The sequence below is a fragment of the Daucus carota genome, chromosome 3, assembly GCF_001625215.2.
Source record: "Daucus carota subsp. sativus chromosome 3, DH1 v3.0, whole genome shotgun sequence".
NCBI classification, from domain to species: domain Eukaryota; kingdom Viridiplantae; phylum Streptophyta; class Magnoliopsida; order Apiales; family Apiaceae; genus Daucus; species Daucus carota.
This window is the reverse complement of record NC_030383.2, coordinates 23,415,101-23,425,441: the sequence shown is the minus strand read 5'-3', so window position 1 is coordinate 23,425,441 and position 10,341 is coordinate 23,415,101. Positions and strand designations below refer to the sequence as shown.

At 34.8% G+C, this 10,341-nt stretch overlaps 1 long non-coding RNA gene across 1 annotated transcript; it reads left to right on the top strand.

Annotated features, from left to right (window-relative positions):
- Positions 1–1,526: 1,526 nt before the first annotated feature.
- LOC135151204 (uncharacterized) lies at positions 1,527–3,025 on the top strand. Its single transcript, XR_010289806.1, has 2 exons — positions 1,527–1,888; positions 1,984–3,025. It is a non-coding gene; the product is annotated as an uncharacterized LOC135151204 (long non-coding RNA).
- Positions 3,026–10,341: the final 7,316 nt, after the last annotated feature.

The following is a 10,341-nucleotide window of genomic DNA, read 5'->3' as shown; positions in this document are numbered from 1 at the left end:
AGATCATCATATAGGAACCTCCAAAATGGTGACTCTAAATCCACAAGGATCAAAGCCCCATTTCGGCTCCAAATATCACATGCAACAAGAATCTAACCTCGAAATGGAAGGTTCAAGCTTGAATGGTGTAGAGCTTGTCTTGACAAAGCTTGAAATGTTGAAACAATGGAAGAAAATGGTGGGGAGGGGCTGGTTTTTGGGTTCAGCCGAGAGGGAGAGAAGAGAGTAGAGAGAAATGAGAGAAATGAGAGAGAGTGGAGTGAGATGAGGGTTTTGGTGGGTGAAAGGGGGTGTGACAAGTGGAGCTATATGCTTGCTTTGACCCCTCTTTTGACTAGAAAAGTGGTAGTGGGTGTAGAAATGACTAGCTTGTCCTTTCCTCTAGTATTGGTGTAAAATGCATGCAAGGGTAATGTAGTCTTTTGATAATTAATAAAAGTGTGATTAAAAGAGTATTAAAAGAATGAGTTTTAGTAAATAAAGTACAAATCTATAAATCATGAAATTAATATCACAAATAATATGGGATTTTAGAAGTTTAATAAAATAGTTTTCACAAATTTTGGACAAAGAATGAATTTTAAAAGAAATATTACAAGTAGAGCTCTAATAGTCACATTTCACATAAATATAAAACACGAATATAATACACGTAAAATCTCGAGAAGAATATATACAATGAAACGCTATTTTACAAGTTAAAGTTTATCGGCTACCCGCAATTTATCAAATATCACTAAATCGCATATATCTCAACTATTATTTAATCGGGTAAAGGCAACGATCACATTTATTATTAAAAGTCAAAACCGTCGCAACTAGTAATATTATTTAATCGCGTAGCGAGAATTATTCGTCAAAAGTCATATAAGTACATTATAACGACATACGAAAGTCATGTAATCGATAAACGAGTCAAATTCACGTAGTTTGACAATTAAAACACGAAATTTTATATATCACCAAAATGAAATACTGTAATATATATAAGTCAAATATTACAGACGTTACACAAGTTTTAAGTTTGGCCTAAATCCCTCTTCGGATATTTAAAAGAATTGTCGTATTTTATTCGAAACCCGAAAGGCTGATTTAATCATTTTAAATCCAAATAAAATACTTCCACTTGCCAAATTGACTTGAAACTTGAGATTAGCCAGTTATATATTATTCTTAATGCATGGTAAAAGTTTCGGAAGTTTTCGAGAACTTTCATTTTTCTGCGTTTTCTAGCGTTTGACCAAGCTAGGGTTGACCAAAAATCACCAAAATTTCCAGAGTACCATTTTCCAATATTCTAAGATTTATCATAATTTTTCTGGAATTTATTTCGCACGTTCGAAAAATCACATTATTTAAGTGTAACGGATTTATTACCGTTATCTCGATTTGCGTGCACCTTCTAGAAGCTTTTTAAGTGCTGAGAATTCAAAAGGAAGATGCTAGTTGGCTTCCTTAATTGAGCACATGGGATAATGGAAGTACTTGGTGGCCAAGGTTTGCTTGTGTCATGGATGACTTCATCTTTTGCTTATGTCATGCATGACATCATCCTCCACCATTTGCCTATAAATACAAAGCCTCCCCCCACCCATTTTCTTAAAGCTAAGAGCCAAATATATGCTGAGATTTTGAAGTGAAAATACTCTCCCAAAGTTTATTCAAGCACCCACCATATTTACTTCATCTTTAAAACCTTCGATTCTTCATATACTTCGTTATATACACAAGGTTTTAAACCCCGAGGCTTCGTACCACCCAACCTAGCCAAATCTCGCCTAGCTCATTTTCATACCACTCTTTTTGTCCTATGGAAGGGCTCTCCAAAGTTCGTGTGCAAAGCCAAAATCCGGTCGAACCTCCGACGAATTTTTCCGGCGAACTTTTTGTAAGTGGTTATTTTAGCTTCGTTTTTACTCGTGTCTTAACCGACCATCTTTGACAAAGGGCTTTTGAACAAAAATATTCTCTTCATCTTTACAGCTCTCTTTGTTTACAAAACGCACGAGTTGGCCACTCGTTATATATTTGTGCGTGTGTTTTGTCCCGGAACCTAACTCGTATCCTTTGAGATTTCCTCACCAAACTTTGGAGGGATCTTTGCCTTGGCACGGAAAGCCGGATATAAGGCCAAAGGTAATAAGTTAGTTATTGTTGTGCGTGTTATTTGTGCTTAAATGTTATATCCATACCCCCAACATACCCTTTCTCGTTTGGTGAACGTTTCCATATGTGCTGTGCTTCGTGGAAATTCTAACCTTACGAGTTTAGCGGTTCCCGATCCCGTGTGTGTGAGTGTGATTATCGACTGCGTCTTATATCTATAAATCACTCAACACTAATTAATATAACTCTCGTAGCTTGCCCGTACGTGGCTTGCTCAGGTTATTAAAATCAATCCGATTTAAAATCAACTATTTATATTTTCCGCGCGATATATATTGTTGGACTAATCACCGTTAGTTTTGTTATAATTGACGAACCTTATACCTGACCGTGATTATTGGACTGACTTAGCGGACTAAAAATCTTATTAAAACAAGGATATATTTTTGTAGATATTGTATTCTAACTTTTGCAGTGAGGTGAAGTGAAGTGAGGTGATCTTCGTTCTAAGACCCAAGTCCTTGACGTATTGACGGGGAGTTAATAGTCATTGCACCGTGAAGAAGAGGAAAGACCCGAGATCTAACACCTAAGACCCGAGACCGGCAAAAGGTGTAGAAGTACAAAGACTACACAAGGTTCTACATCGACTTTGAGGAAGTAACGGGGAGTTACGTTCCAAGACAAGCTTTGTAGGTGTTTTTACATTTATAGTGAGGGGGTAACAGGAAGTTATGCTCCAAGATATATATTTGTAAAGGCTTCTCCGCCTACTTTAAAAGAGTATCTTTATAGTAGAGAAAATCTCGAGTCCGGGGAGGAGCTCGGGGACTGGACTAGGGGTGAGTGGACTCCATCGGTTGAGTTAGCCACCGCGAACCAGGATAAAATCCCTCGTGTGGTATTTTTCTTTCTTTGCTCTTTGCTTCCGCATTTACAACTGCCATTACTCTAGATACAAGCTTTTAAAAAGGGGATAAACTTTTTAAAACGCCATAAAGTTTTTAAACTGGTGATTAAGCTATTCAACCCCCCCTTCTAGCTTAATTATCCCTATATAAGGACCTAACACAAACAACCGAAAATGAAGCTACAATTTGTTTTCAACTTCAAACGAGTCTAGAATGAAGCTACAAGTTGTTTCCAACTTCAATCTAGTCAATAATGAAGCTACAAGTTGTTTCCGGGCTCAAACGAGTCTAGAATGAAATACAAGTTGATTCCAATTTCAAACAACCGAAAATGAAGCTACAATTTGTTTCAAAATTCAAACGAGTCTGGAATGAAGCTACAAGTTGTTTACAACTTCAATCTAGTCAATAATGATGCTACAAGTTGTTTCCGGACTCAAACGAGTCAAGAATGAAACTACAAGTTGATTCCAATTTCAAACAACTGAAATTGAAGCTACAAGTTGTTTTAAAATTCAAACGAGTCTGGAATGAAGCTACAAGTTGTTTCCAACTTCAATCTAGTCAATAATGAAGCTACAAGTTGTTTCCGGGCTCAAACAAGCCAAAAAACGAAACTACAAGTTGATTCCAATTTAAAGCAACCGAAAATGAAGATACAAGTTGTTTTAAAGTTCAAACGATTCTGGAATGAGGCTACAAGTTTTTCCAACTTCAATCTAGTCAATAATGAAGCTACAAGTTGTTTTCACGCTCAAACGAGCCAAGGATGAAACTAAAATTTGATTCCAATTTCAAACAACCTAAAATGAAGCTACAAGTTGTTTTAAAATTCAAACGAGTCTGGAATGAAACTGCAAGTTGTTTCCAACTTCAATCTAGTCAATAATGAAGCTACAAGTTGTTTCCAACTTCAATCTAGTCAATAATGAAGCTACAAGTTGTTTCCGGGCTCAAACGAACCAATAATGAAACTACAAATTGATTCCAATTTCAAACAACCGAAAATGAAGCTACAATTTGTTTTCAACTTCAAACGAGTCAGGAATGAAGCTACAAGTTGTTTCCAACTTCAATCTAGTCAATAATGAAGCTACAAGTTGTTTCCGGGCTCAAACGAGTCAAGAATGAAACTACAAGTTGATTCCAATTTCAAACAACCGAAAATGAAGCTACAAGTTGTTTTAAAATTCAAACAAGTCTGGAATGAAGCTACAAGTTGTTTCCAACTTCAATCTAGTCAATGTTGAAGCTACAAGTTGTTTCCAACTTCAATCTAGTCAATAATGAAGCTACAAGTTGTTTCCGGGCTCTAACGAGTCTAGAATGAAATACAAGTTGATTCCAATTTCAAACAACCGAAAATGAAGCTACAATTTGTTTCAAAATTCAAACGAGTCTGGAATGAAGCTACAAGTTGTTTACAACTTCAATCTAGTCAATAATGATGCTACAAGTTGTTTCCGGACTCAAACGAGTCAAGAATGAAACTACAAGTTGATTCTAATTTCAAGCAACCGAAAATGAAGCTACAAGTTGTTTTAAAATTAAAACGTGTCTAGAATGAAGCTTCAAGTTGTTTCCAAATTCAATCTAGTCTATAATGAAGCTACAAGTTGTTTCCAACTTCAATCTAGTCAATAATGAAGCTACAAGTTGTTTCCGAGCTCAAACGAGTCAAGAATGAAACTACAAGTAGATTCCAATTTCAAACAACCGAAACTGAAGCTACAAGTTGTTTTAAAATTAAAACGAGTATGGAATGAAGCTACAAGTTGTTTCCAACTTCGATCTAGTCTATAATGAAGCTACAAGTTGTTTCCAACTTTAATCTAGTCAATAATGAAGCTACAAGTTGTTTCCGGGCTCAAACGAGTCAAGAATGAAACTACAAGTTGATTCCAATTTCAAACAACCGAAAATGAAGCTACATGTTGTTTTAAAATTAAAAGGTGTATGGAATGAAGCTACAAGTTGTTTCCAACTTCGATCTAGTCTATAATGAAGCTACAAGTTGTTTCCAACTTTAATCTAGTTAATAATGAAGCTACAAGTTGTTTCCGGGCTCAAATGAGTCAAATGAAACTACAAGTTGATTCAGATTTCAATCAACCGAAAATGAAACTACAAGATTTTTTCAACTTCAAACGGCTCTGGAATGAAGCTACAAGTTGTTTCAAACTTCAATCTAGTCAATAATGAAGCTACAAGTTGTTTACGGGCTCAAACGAGTCAAGAATGAAACTACAAGTTGATTCCAATTTCAAACAACCGAAAATGAAGCTACAAGTTGTTTTAAAATTCAAACAAGTCTGGAATGAAGCTACAAGTTGTTTCCAACTTCAATCTAGTCAATGTTGAAGCTACAAGTTGTTTCCAACTTCAATCTAGTCAATAATGAAGCTACAAGTTGTTTCCGGGCTCAAACGAGTCTAGAATGAAATACAAGTTGATTCCAATTTCAAACAACTGAAAATGAAGCTACAATTTGTTTCAAAATTCAAACGAGTCTGGAATGAAGCTAAGTTGTTTACAACTTCAATCTAGTCAATAATGATGCTACAAGTTGTTTCCGGACTCAAACGAGTCAAGAATGAAACTACAAGTTGATTCTAATTTCAAGCAACCGAAAATGAAGCTACAAGTTGTTTTAAAATTAAAACGTGTCTAGAATGAAGCTTCGAGTTGTTTCCAAATTCAATCTAGTCTATAATGAAGCTACAAGTTGTTTCCAACTTCAATGTAGTCAATAATGAAGCTACAAGTTGTTTCCGAGCTCAAACGAGTCAAGAATTAAACTACAAGTAGATTCCAATTTCAAACAACCGAAAATGAAGGTACAAGTTGTTTTAAAATTAAAAGGAGTATGGAATGAAGCTACAAGTTTTTTCCAACTTCGATCTAGTCTATAATGAAGCTACAATTTGTTTCCAACTTTAATCTAGTTAATAATGAAGCTACAAGTTGTTTCCGGGCTCAAATGAGTCAAATGAAACTACAAGTTGATTCCAATTTCAAACAACCGAAAATGAAGCTACAAGATTTTTTCAACTTCAAACGGCTCTGGAATGAAGCTACAAGTTCTTTCAAACTTCAATCTAGTCAATAATGAAGCTACAAGTTGTTTACGGGCTCAAACGAGTCAAGAATGAAACTACAAGTTGATTCCAGTTTCAAACAACCGAAAATGAAGCTACAAGTTGTTTTAAAATTCAAACAAGTCTGGAATGAAGCTACAAGTTGTTTCCAACTTCAATCTTGTCAATATGGAAGCTACAAGTTTTCTCTATCTTCAATCTAGTCAATAATGAAGCTACAAGTTGTTTCCGGGCTCAAACGAGTCTAGAATGAAATACAAGTTGATTCCAATTTCAAACAACCGAAAATGAAGCTACAATTTGTTTCAAAATTCAAACGAGTCTGGAATGAAGCTACAAGTTGTTTCCAACTTCAATCTAGTCAATAATGATGCTACAAGTTGTCAAACAAGTCTAGAATGAAATACAAGTTGATTCCAATTTCAAACAACCGAAAATGAAGCTACAAGTTGTTTTAAAATTCAAACAAGTCTGGAATGAAGCTACAAGTTGTTTCCAACTTCAATCTAGTCAATGTTGAAGCTACAAGTTGTTTCCAACTTCAATCTAGTCAATAATGAAGCTACAAGTTGTTTCCGGGCTCAAACGAGCCAATAATGAAACAACAAATTGATTCCAATTTCAAACAACCGAAAATGAAGCTACAATTTGTTTCCAACCTCAAACGAGTCTGGAATGAAGCTACAAGTTGTTTCCAACTTCAATCTAGTCAATAATGAAGCTCCAAGTTGTTTCCGGGCTCAAACGAGTCAAGAATGAAACTACAAGTTGATTCCAATTTCAAACAACCGAAAATGAAGCTACAAGTTGTTTTAAAATTCAAACAAGTCTGGAATGAAGCTACAAGTTGCTTCCAACTTCAATCTAGTCAATGTTGAAGCTACAAATTGTTTCTAACTTCAATCTAGTCAATAATGAAGCTACAAGTTGTTTCCGGGCTCAAACGACTCTAGAATGAAATACAAGTTGATTCCAATTTCCAACAACCGAAAATGAAGCTACAATTTGTTTCAAAATTCAAACGAGTCTGGAATGAAGCTACAAGTTGTTTACAACTTCAATCTAGTCAATAATGATGCTACAAGTTGTTTCCGGACTCAAACGAGTCAAAAATGAAACTACAAGTTGATTCTAATTTCAAGCAACCGAAAATGAAGCTACAAGTTGTTTTAAAATTAAAACGTGTCTAGAATGAAGCTTCAAGTTGTTTCCAAATTCAATCTAGTCTATAATGAAGCTACAAGTTGTTTCCAACTTCAATCTAGTCAATAATGAAGCTACAAGTTGTTTCCGAGCTAAAACGAGTTAAGAATGAAACTACAAGTAGATTCCAATTTCAAACAACCGAAAATGAAGCTACAAGTTGTTTTAAAATTAAAACGAGTATGGAATGAAGCTACAAGTTGTTTTCAACCTCGATCTAGTCTATAATGAAGCTACAAGTTGTTTCCAACTTTAATCTAGTCAATAATGAAGCTACAAGTTGTTTCCGGGCTCACACGAGTCAAGAATGAAACTACAAGTTGATTCCAATTTCAAACAACCGAAAATGAAGCTACAAGTTGTTTTAAAATTAAAAGGAGTATGGAATGAAGCTACAAGTTGTTTCCAACTTCGATCTAGTCTATAATGAAGCTACAAGTTGTTTCCGACTTTAATCTAGTTAATAATGAAGCTACATGTTGTTTCCGGGCTCAAATGAGTCAAATGAAACTACAAGTTGATTCCGATTTCAAACAACCGAAAATGAAGCTACAAGATTTTTTCAACTTCAAACGGCTCTGGAATGAAGCTACAAGTTGTTTCAAACTTCAATCTAGTCAATAATGAAGCTACAAGTTGTTTACGGGCACAAACGAGTCAAGAATGAAACTACAAGTTGATTCCAATTTCAAACAACCGAAAATGAAGCTACAAGTTGTTTTAAAATTCAAACAAGTCTGGAATGAAGCTACAAGTTGTTTTCAACTTCAATCTAGTCAATGTTGAAGCTACAAATTGTTTGCAACTTCAATCTAGTCAATAATGAAGCTACAAGTTGTTTCCGGGCTGAAACGAGTCTAGAATGAAATACAAGTTGATTCCAATTTCAAACAACCGAAAATGAAGCTACAATTTGTTTCAAAATTCAAACGAGTCTGGAATGAAGCTAATAGTTGTTTACAACTTCAATCTAGTCAATAATGATGCTACAAGTTGTTTCCGGACTCAAACGAGTCAAGAATGAAACTACAAGTTGATTCTAATTTCAAGCAACCGAAAATGAAGCTACAAGTTGTTTTAATATTAAAACGTGTCTAGAATGAAGCTTCAAGTTGTGTCCAAATTCAATCTAGTCTATATTGAAGCTTCAAGTTGTTTCCAACTTCAATCTAGTCAATAATGAAGCTACAAGTTGTTTCCGAGCTCAAACGAGTCAAGAATGAAACTACAAGTAGATTCCAATTTCAAACAACCGAAAATGAAGCTACAAGTTGTTTTAAAATTAAGACGAGTATGGAATGAAGCTACAAATTGTTTCCAACTTCGATCTAGTCTATAATGAAGCTACAAGTTGTTTCCAACTTTAATCTAGTCAATAATGAAGCTACAAGTTGTTTCCGGGCTCAAACGAGTCAAGAATGAAACTACAAGTTGATTCCAATTTCAAACAACCGAAAATGAAGCTACAAGTTGTTTTAAAATTAAAACGAGTATGGAATGAAGCTACAAGTTGTTTCCAACTTCTGTCTAGTCTATAATGAAGCTACAAGTTGTTTCCAACTTTAATCTAGTTAATAATGAAGCTACAAGTTGTTTCCGGGCTCAAATGAGTCAAATGAAACTACAAGTTGATTCCAATTTCAAACAACCGAAAATGAAGCTACAAGATTTTTTCAACTTCAAACGGCTCTGGAATGAAGCTACAAGTTGTTTCAAACTTCAATCTAGTCAATAATGAAGCTACAAGTTGTTTACAGGCTCAAACGAGTCAAGAATGAAACTACAAGTTGATTCCAATTTCAAACAACCGAAAATGAAGCTACAAGTTGTTTTAAAATTGAAACGAGTATGGAATGAAGCTACAAGTTGTTTCCAACTTCAATCTAGTCAATATGGAAGCTACAAGTTGTCTCTAACTTCAATCTAGTCAATAATGAAGCTACAAGTTGTTTCCGGGCTCAAACGAGTCTAGAATGAAATACAAGTTGAATCCAATTTCAAACAACCGAAAATGAAGCTACAATTTGTTTCAAAATTCAAACAAGTCTGGAATGAAGCTACAAGTTGTTTTCAACTTCAATCTAGTCAATGTTGAAGCTACAAATTGTTTCCAACTTCAATGTAGTCAATAATGAAGCTACAAGTTGTTTCCGGGCTCAAACGAGTCTAGAATGAAATACAAGTTGATTCCAATTTCAAACAACCGAAAATGAAGCTACAATTTGTTTCAAAATTCAAACGAGTCTGGAATGAAGCTACAAGTTGTTTAAAACTTCAATCTAGTCAATAATGATGCTACATGTTGTTTCCGGACTCAAACGAGTCAAGAATGAAACTACAAGTTGATTCTAATTTCAAGCAACCGAAAATGAAGCTTCAAGTTGTTTTAAAATTAAAACGTGTCTAGAATGAAGCTTCAAGTTGTTTCCAAATTCAATCTAGTCTATAATGAAGCTACATGTTGTTTCCAACTTCAATCTAGTCAATAATGAAGCTACAAGTTGTTTCCGAGCTCAAACGAGTCAAGAATGAAACTACAAGTAGATTCCAATTTCAAACAACCGAAAATGAAGCTACAAGTTGTTTTAAAATTAAAACGAGTATGGAATGAAGCTACAAGTTGTTTCCAACTTCGATCTAGTCTATAATGAAGCTACAAGTTGTTTCCAACTTTAATCTAGTCAATAATGAAGCTACAAGTTGTTTCCGGGCTCAAACGAGTCAAGAAAGAAACTACAAGTTGATTCCAATTTCAAACAACCGAAAATGAAGCTACAAGTTGTTTTAAAATTAAAAGGAGTATGGAATGAAGCTACAAGTTGTTTCCAACTTCGGTCTAGTCTATAATGAAGCTACAAGTTGTTTCCAACTTTAATCTAGTTAATAATGAAGCTACAAGTTGTTTCCGGGCTCAAATGAGTCAAATGAAACTACAAGTTGATTCCAATTTCAAACAACCGAAAATGAAGCTACAAGATTTTTTCAACTTCAAACGGCTCTGGAATGAAGCTACAAGTTGTTTC